This window comes from Oryza glaberrima, chromosome 2, assembly GCF_000147395.1.
Source record: "Oryza glaberrima chromosome 2, OglaRS2, whole genome shotgun sequence".
Lineage (NCBI taxonomy): Eukaryota > Viridiplantae > Streptophyta > Magnoliopsida > Poales > Poaceae > Oryza > Oryza glaberrima.
The window spans coordinates 9,392,031-9,400,631 of NC_068327.1; the positions used below are offsets into that span (position 1 = coordinate 9,392,031).

The window sequence follows — 8,601 nt, forward strand, 5'->3', positions numbered from 1 at the left end:
TCAAAATGACATTTACAAATGGTGCATCTACTATATCTCCATTTTAAAATTTGAACTAATGGAACTATCTCCATTCACCCATGTGTATGTTGTCCAAAACGATTTAACTTGCAATATATATATATATATATACAGTTAATTTACCTATATAGTTCTAACAAAAAAAAAGGTTCAAACTCAGTTCAAACTTGATTAAACTTGTTAGTAAAGAAGTTAATGTTCATATCTAAACATTTAAAAAAAATCATACTCATTCAAATTGGGTATATACTCAATTTGAATCTTGGAGCCCATACTCCATGTAGGACCAGTTAATTTACCTATATATATATATATTTATATATATATATATATATATATATATATATATATATATATATCACTCGGTTCATATGTATTTACAATCTACACCGTTGATGTGTTCCAAGATTCGTGCTGCAAAATGTACCTAACCTTAACCAAATGAATGCTTACTATAGGGAGAAAAGATAATTAGGATTAGGTTGGTTCACAATATGTATAACATGTATGTTGCATTTTTTACCAAATAAAATTTTCAATAATAATCATATATGACATTTATATATCCAGTGCATCGTATTTCTCTAACCCTTATTTTGTTTATAACATGATATTTAGTTAATATGAGAAAACAATATATCTACTATATCACCAAATTGTCGTATTGCAAAAATGATATTTCCAAAATGATATATATCCTACCATCAAAAACTACATAAACAAGATAATTTATATAAACAAGGTAAACTACATAAACAAGTTTTGCATACAAGAAATACAAAAATTATATAAACAAGGTATTTTACACTTGTAAAAAATATAGTATAACGTAAATATCATGCATGTTACATTTTGTTAGCACCTAATATATATACTTGCCCTAAGATTCGTGCAAGATACATATAGGGTGTAGATTGTGGGTACATGTGAACTTGCGTGAAAAAAATCCAACTCCTATATATATATATATATATATATATATATAATCAATATTTATCTTAATGAACCTTTGCTAGCGACTCAGCCTTTAAATGATATTCACAACAAATACATCGGTAAAGTACATGGCATCTGCAAAAGACATGTCAATGAAGGGGTCTACAAATAATTTTTCTCTAATCAATATTCAGAGCCAATAAATTAACCAGATGATCAAGAGAATTTATTAAAAACTGTATATGTGATTTTTTCAGTTTTGCCATCTCAGTAAAAAGAACATGGAGAAAATATGTAAGGACAAAGAATTATGCAACGTTCCAAGCAGTAGCGCCTCTAGTTCGGCTGCATCAAATGTGAAGAAGTTCAAAAGCCAGACCAAAAGGCAGAAAACAAACAAACGAAAAATTGGAAGGGTTATATATCGCAGCAGCCTCAGTTTTTTCACAAGGAGAGAGGGCTTAGAGGGGAGTACTAGTTGGAGGGCATTTTGGGAAGCTACAGTACAAAATGTACCTATCCTTCCTGGCATTATAAAGAGAGAAAACGGGTGTGTATATTTTGACTCTAGTTTAGAACATAAATGCAGCCTCTCTTCCAACAAAAAAATGGACAGGTGTCAATCATATAATATGGGAGCACATACACCAAGGTTCTATATATCCAACTCATATATATATATATATATATAATATATATATATATATTAAATTTGTTTGGGGCTTCATGGTGCCCGGGCACCATTGTTAAAATTGAGTATATACCCAATTCAAATGAGTATGAAACTTTTTTAATTACTTAGGTATTAACATTAACTAATTTACTAACTAGTTCATAGCAAGTTTGTACTGAATTTGAACTTGTTTTTGTTAGATTTTGATTCTAGGTATATAGCATCCATACATATAATTAGTTAGGTATGTAATCATGGATTGTGAAATAAAGTTAAATTTGAGTTGTTTTGTTGATAGGTATAGGTATGAATCAAATTATTATGGCTAGATATATACTCACAATTTGAAAATTTTAAAAAATTTAAGTGATTTTGTGTATTTGGTACCATGGTGCTCAGGCACCATGGTGCCCTATACGAGTGTCATATATATATTATAGTATAGACAAGAGGATATAGTAGTATACAGACTAGAGGAAAGCAGCTGCTCGCGTGGCGTTGGAAAGAGTTAGGAGAAAGCCCACATGCACGCATTGGACTGGAGCCTGGAAAAAGGAAGTGAAGGCCCACACGCGCGCTGGAAAAGAAAGGGAAGGCCCACGCGCGCGGCAAGGTGCATGTATTTCGTTTATGTCGTCTTGCCCGCGCGCGCCGGGACGCGCGTTCAGTCGCGCAATAGCGACGCCCCTCCTCTCCCCTTTTTCCTCCCCTTCTTCTCTTTAAATTCAAATTTAAATCGGTATATAAACTTTTCACTTATAAACTTTGGGTCGATAAACTTTAGGTGTATAAACTTTAGATGTATAGAAATACTATATATAAAAATATTTGAATCGGATATATAAACTTTTGACTTATAAACTTTGGGTATCTAAACTTTGGGTCTATAAATTTTAGGTGTATAAACTTTAGATATATAGAAATACTATATATAAAAATATTTGAATTCAAATTTAAATTTGAATCGGATATATAAACTTTTGACTTATAAACTTTGGGTAAACTTTAGGTGTATAAATTTTATATGTGTAAACTTGAGGTGTATAAATTTTAGGTGTAAAAATTTACTAAAATAAGAAAATAATACGGTGTAAAAAATAAAAAAAAAGAAATCATGTGGGGGAGAGGGACCGATCGCTACCGAGCGATCGCTTGTTAGGACTTTCGGCATGCTTACGGAAATGGTTGGTTAAACGATTGATTGCTCCCGCACGAGTGCACGATACATTATGACACCACATTGTGCTAAAATTTGAGGATCGAAATCTATGGTATGATATTTCTATCTAATGGAGAAGGGATAAAAATATCATCTCGAGTTGGTCGTTCACTACATCCGACACTTCATCACCAGCAACATGTGGTGTCTCTCACTAAAAACAATATTCCTATACATGAACCTCTTTAGATTGCAAATGGACAGTAACTCGTCACGTTTACTAAGAGGCTGCACCGAAAAATCGATTTTCGGAAATAGGTCTCTTAAGTGGACTGCACGCAAAAAATATAATTTTTTTATCTCACTTTAAAAATTTCAATTCTTCTCTTTTCCTTTCCCTTTTATTACTCCCTACTCTCTCTCCTCTCCTCTTCTCCCATCCAAGTGTGCGGCGCGCGGGAGGCGGCCGGCTCGCGGCCGGGAGCGGGCGGGAGGCGGCGCGGTGACTAGCGACCGGTAGCCGGGCATCGCGGCCAGGAGCGGGCGACGCGCGGCTCGGGACCGTGCGCGACGGCCGGATCCGCGCCGCCCCTACCGCCCTCGACGACAACGAGGAGAGGAGGTGGCCTGGAGCGGCCCCGCAATGGTCCTATCTGCCGCCGTTGTTGCGACGCCTGGATCCGCCGCCGACAACAACGATGGCGAGGAGGAGGTGGCCGGGAGCGGGGCGCCGCGCTGCCGACAATGAGGAGGAGGCGACCGGGAGCGGCGCCGCCCTCCCCACGCGCGGCGGTGGCGGATCTGGCGATAGTGAGACACGGTGACCGTCGCACGCGCGGATACGACAATGGCCGCCCTCCTCCGCACGGTGGTGGCGGATCAGACGGGGGGGAGGCGCGACAGCGGCCAATCCGGTGGTGGGGAGGCATGGGGTGGCGGATCCGGCTCTGGCGACGGCGATGAGAGCAGGTGGACCCAGCGACAGCGACCACGAGGAGGGCGGCGGCGACAGGTCCTAGGGGCAGGGTTTCGGATTTTTTTTTATTTTATTTTTTCGGTTTTTTATTTTGGCGACATAAGCACCATCACACAAAAATAGTGATTTTTCCGGACCCTTTGGAGCGTGCGGCTGGCCATACCACACGCGAAAACCCTTTCTTGCCGCACGGAAAAATTGTTTTTTAGTAGTGTCTTGCTCTCCATGCTTACTTCAACATCTGTAGTGGTACATGAATCCTCTATGGATTAGATGAGAATGCACCCATGAACTCTAATTGAACATCTTCTTATTTGTGCAGTCCACACATCGACACATAATATATTTGCTCATCCTAATTTTTCTATCATTATACGCAAAATTTATGAATTCAGTGACTCCCTCCTATACTCTGGGATCAAAAGGTGAATATCGGACATCCAACTTCTTTTTTGAGAATTACACAGTACATGACTCCCTCCTATACTCTGGGATCAAAAGGTGAATATCGGACATCCAACTTCTTTTTTGAGAATTACACAGTACAACGCAGAACTCACAACGCACGCACGCAAACCCTATCCCTATGAGCATCTTCGAAGATTGGACCGGTAAATCCTGGAGATTGACGAAGTCTCTACAGGCGTCTCGCTGTCGATGGGTACGTCGCCTACCATTGAAAGCACAATGCTGTTAAATCCTGAAAAATTCGCTCCCATGAGAGTCGAACTCAGGATCTAAAGTGCTACTGAGACTCTTATAACCACTAGGCTATATGCCCTTTTGCATCGTACATCCAACTTTGGTCCATCTACGGTCAATAATATAAAACTTCTCTTTTCCTGGTGACTTTGTGTTCAGAATTCAGAATCGTGTTTTTTTTTTCCTTTTTTGCTGTGGGAGAATACAGAATCTTTTTAGAATGTCAACCAAAACAATTTACTGAAAAAAATATGAATAATCTTTTTTTATAAGGAAAGAAAAATATATTTATTTTGCTGTGGGAGAATTTAAATATTATTAGAATGTCAACCAAAACAATTCACAGAAAGAAATGAATATTTTTTAGAAGGAAATAAAAAATATATTATCAGAGCCAGGTTTCGATCCTGGGACCTGTGGGTTATGGGCCCACCACGCTTCCGCTGCGCCACTCTGATCGTTATGCTTGGAGATATAACAAAATACAATTAGTACTTGTTTGTAACAATGCAATTTTGTATGTTAAAAGGCCAATATGTGCAAATAACGGTTTAGTAAATTATGAGTGTGTTCACTGCCATGTGTAGCAATCAGACACGAAGCACACGGTTGTATAAACAAATGCATGCTAAGCAATTTTTAAGAAAGCACAGTAGAGAAGGCCTCCACAGTATATATATTAAATAAAACGTAAATCTAGATCGAGAAGACACTCGTTTTAGTTCTATCACGTGACGCGTCTTAGAGCTATCCGACCCCGTGTAGGCATATATGCGCATAGCATGAGGGGAAAAAAAGAGAGAAGTGCTACTACACATCTACACGTTCATGTCTTGTTTGTTATTATATCATACATGCCATTTTTCCTTCTAATAAAATTATCTCTTAATTACTTATTTGATCTATAATCCGACAATACCAATGTGTTCGTTGTAATTAAATGTTTATAACAAGATCTTACATGATTATATTATGATAAAAAAATATTTATGTTTGCAAATTACTTTTATTATATATGTAAGTTACTTTTATCATATATATAAATTACTTTAAGATTTGATTAAATTACTTCTAATACATTCATAATGCTTGTTGATTACTTTTATTATTGTTTTTAGTCAATTCCATAATTTGTGCAGATTAAATTTAATTTCTTGATAGACTCATGTTTTTATCCCTACAACAGATTCACTTCTATTGTTGTAGCAACTCAGTTCCATTTTGTGCTAAGTTACTTTTATGATTACTTTCAGACTTTATTAAACTTACTTTCATAAATGTATTTACATAAAAATCTTCTCTACACTTTGCTTGTGAATTTACTCCCCAGTTTCTTACTACAACTCAGTAATAATGTAATTGCCTCTAATGTTATATAGAGTTACTTCTAGTGTATATCTAAGTTACTTCTATAATTTAAATAAATTACTTTTATATTAATAAAATGTTTGAATATATTCGACATGGATCTCATTTTGTCACATATTTTGAATAGAGTACAATGATGTAAATAGATCGTAAAAATAATATGTGATTTAAACAATATAAGTCACTAAAGAAAGATGTATATATAGGATAGAGTGGTCTCCGGTTAGGACTAATTCACTACCGTGCACTATCTAGTCACATCCTAAATAAAAGGTTTATATACGAAAATTAAAACGATAACAAAACAAAAGCAAGACATAACAAATTACAAATATTCAATCCATGATTGCACCAATGGACGATGAGAATCCTTGAGCCTAGGTAAATGTAGGCTCAAATCTAATTTTAAACTTCTCTCCCAAGAGAGAACATCAGGCTACAAACCATTAAGAATCAAGTTATTTCTCTCCTTCCAGATATTCCAGGCAGCCAAGAGCAGAAGTTCTATGAAACAAGAATAGGAAAAGGAAGCACTCTAGGATTGAATCATTTGATTAAATTCATGTGTACTGATCCAATTCCACCCCAGCTGACTCCAACAAAGAGAACTAAAATCACATGAAAAGAAGAGATGTTCTCGAGTTTCCGTACCATTATGGAGGCAACAAGAACAATAAAACAGTTGCATGGGCTGGAACACAATGTTTTCTATCTAAAAGATCCCTTGTATTAACTTTGTCCATGGCTAAGCAAATGGTTATATAAACTTTGTAATGAAGAGGGAGATTGGAAAACTTGCTAAGGAGGTACCTATTAAAGAAAATTTTGACTCATATAGAGAAAAAAAATCAAGGTATTATCATTTCTGGTCGGTACTGTTAAAAACATCTCCGGATCATTAAAGTGCACGGTGGGACTCAGGTTAGATTCTAGGAGTATCAATGGAACGGAAATACTCTCTTTGCTGCTCGTTACCCAGCCTTGTATAACTTTGTGATAAACAAGAATGAATTAGTGGCAAGGGTCATGAGTAAAAGACCTCTATAGGAGGGCTATAGTGGGACATAATTTAAAAGCTTGGTTGGAAGTGGTCTCAAAGGTTATATCAATAAAATTGACCGAGCAAAATGATACATTTTTGTGGGAGGCAATGGGTGTTTCTCAGTTAACTTAATGTACAAAGCAATCATGTATAGGGAAGCCATTCCTAAAAAGGACATGATTTGGAAACTCAGAATACCACTAAAAATTAAAAAATTATTGTGGTAATTAAAGACTGGAGTAATTTTAACAAAGGATGATTTAGTCAAAAGGAAGTGGAAGGGTAGTGTTAGGTGTTGTTTTTGTGATTCTAACAAATCAATTCAACACCTTTTGTTTGATTGTATTTTGGCAAGATTCATATGGAATGCAGTCTTTATATCTTTTGGAGTTCATCCGCCTAGGAATGTTGCTAGTCTTTTCGGCAATTTGCTAAATGGGGTTCAACCCAAGCTAAGAGCTCAAATCCTTGTGGGGATCGCAGCTTTGTGTTGGACGGTTTGGCTATGCCAGAATGATACAGTCTTTAATAGCTCCAATACTAATTTTTTTTTTGTTACAGGTGATTTTCAAGGGGACCTTTTGGACAAGGCAATAGTCTTTGCTACTTAAGGAGGAAGATAGCCAAAAAATAAGAGAATATTGCTTGATGTTGGAGAAGAGAGTTTCTGGCTTTTCACAATGAAGGGGTCAAACTTAGAAAATGATTGGGAGAATAATACTCTCTTGTTTTGTTGTGTGGTTCGGTTGAAACTTGTATTAACTTTTTAAGAATTGTTATTGCTAGAGCCTAGTTGCTTGACATGTTGTTAAACCTTTTGTAAGAGAGTGAGTCTATGTACTCCTGTAAGTTTTGTTGGGGCTGTGTACATCTTTTAGAGACCGGTTTAATCAATTATCTAAAAATCAACAGTACACGGTGCTCTTTAATATGGATGTATATAAAGATAATCAGGCTGCCTTCCAACCTGCATATATTGCTGTTTGTTTAGAGTGAAGCTGCTGATTTGTTTCTATACTATCTTACCTGGTATTGGATAAGGTATGTTGTAAATTATATGGTTGCTACGTACTCCCTCTGTTAAAAAAAAACTAATCTAGTATCGGCTGTGACATGTTCAAATTCATAGTACTAGAATATGTCACATCCGATCCTAGATTCGTCTTTTATGAGATGGAGGGAGTACTCCGTCTGGATAAACATGTCGCACCCAAACAACTCTGAATTGAAAATCCGTACTATACTACCTCCATCCCATAAAAAATCAACCTCGTACTAGATATAACACATCCTAATATAATGATTCTAAATATATCACTGTCCAGATTTGTTGCATTAAAGTCTACATTCGTTTTTTTTAAGATTCGTTGCATTAAAGTCCTATATTCGTTTTCTTTAAGATTTTTTCTTTAAGACGGATGGAGTATGCATGTGACACTACTGATTGCATTTTATTTCTTAGGCCAGGTTTAGTTCCCAATTTTTTCTTCAAACTTTTAACTTTTCCATCACATCGAAACTTTCTTACACACGTAAACTTCTAACTTTTTTCTTTAAACTTTCAATTTTAATCAAACTTCTAAATTTGGCGTGGAACTAAACACACCCTTAGCTTCTTCCTGAGCAGCAGGAGTAACATCAATACACGTCACACTGAATGTGCCCATCCGTGGAATCTAAGGAAAAAAAGAATATCATTATTCTTCAACGAGAGAGCAGTTGCA

General features: G+C 36.4%; 1 non-coding gene across 1 annotated transcript; it reads right to left on the reverse strand.

Moving 5' to 3' along the window:
- Positions 1–4,853: 4,853 nt before the first annotated feature.
- TRNAM-CAU (transfer RNA methionine (anticodon CAU)) lies at positions 4,854–4,925 on the reverse strand. Its single transcript has one exon. It is a non-coding gene; the product is annotated as a tRNA-Met (tRNA).
- Between the last annotated feature and the right edge of the window lie 3,676 nt (positions 4,926–8,601).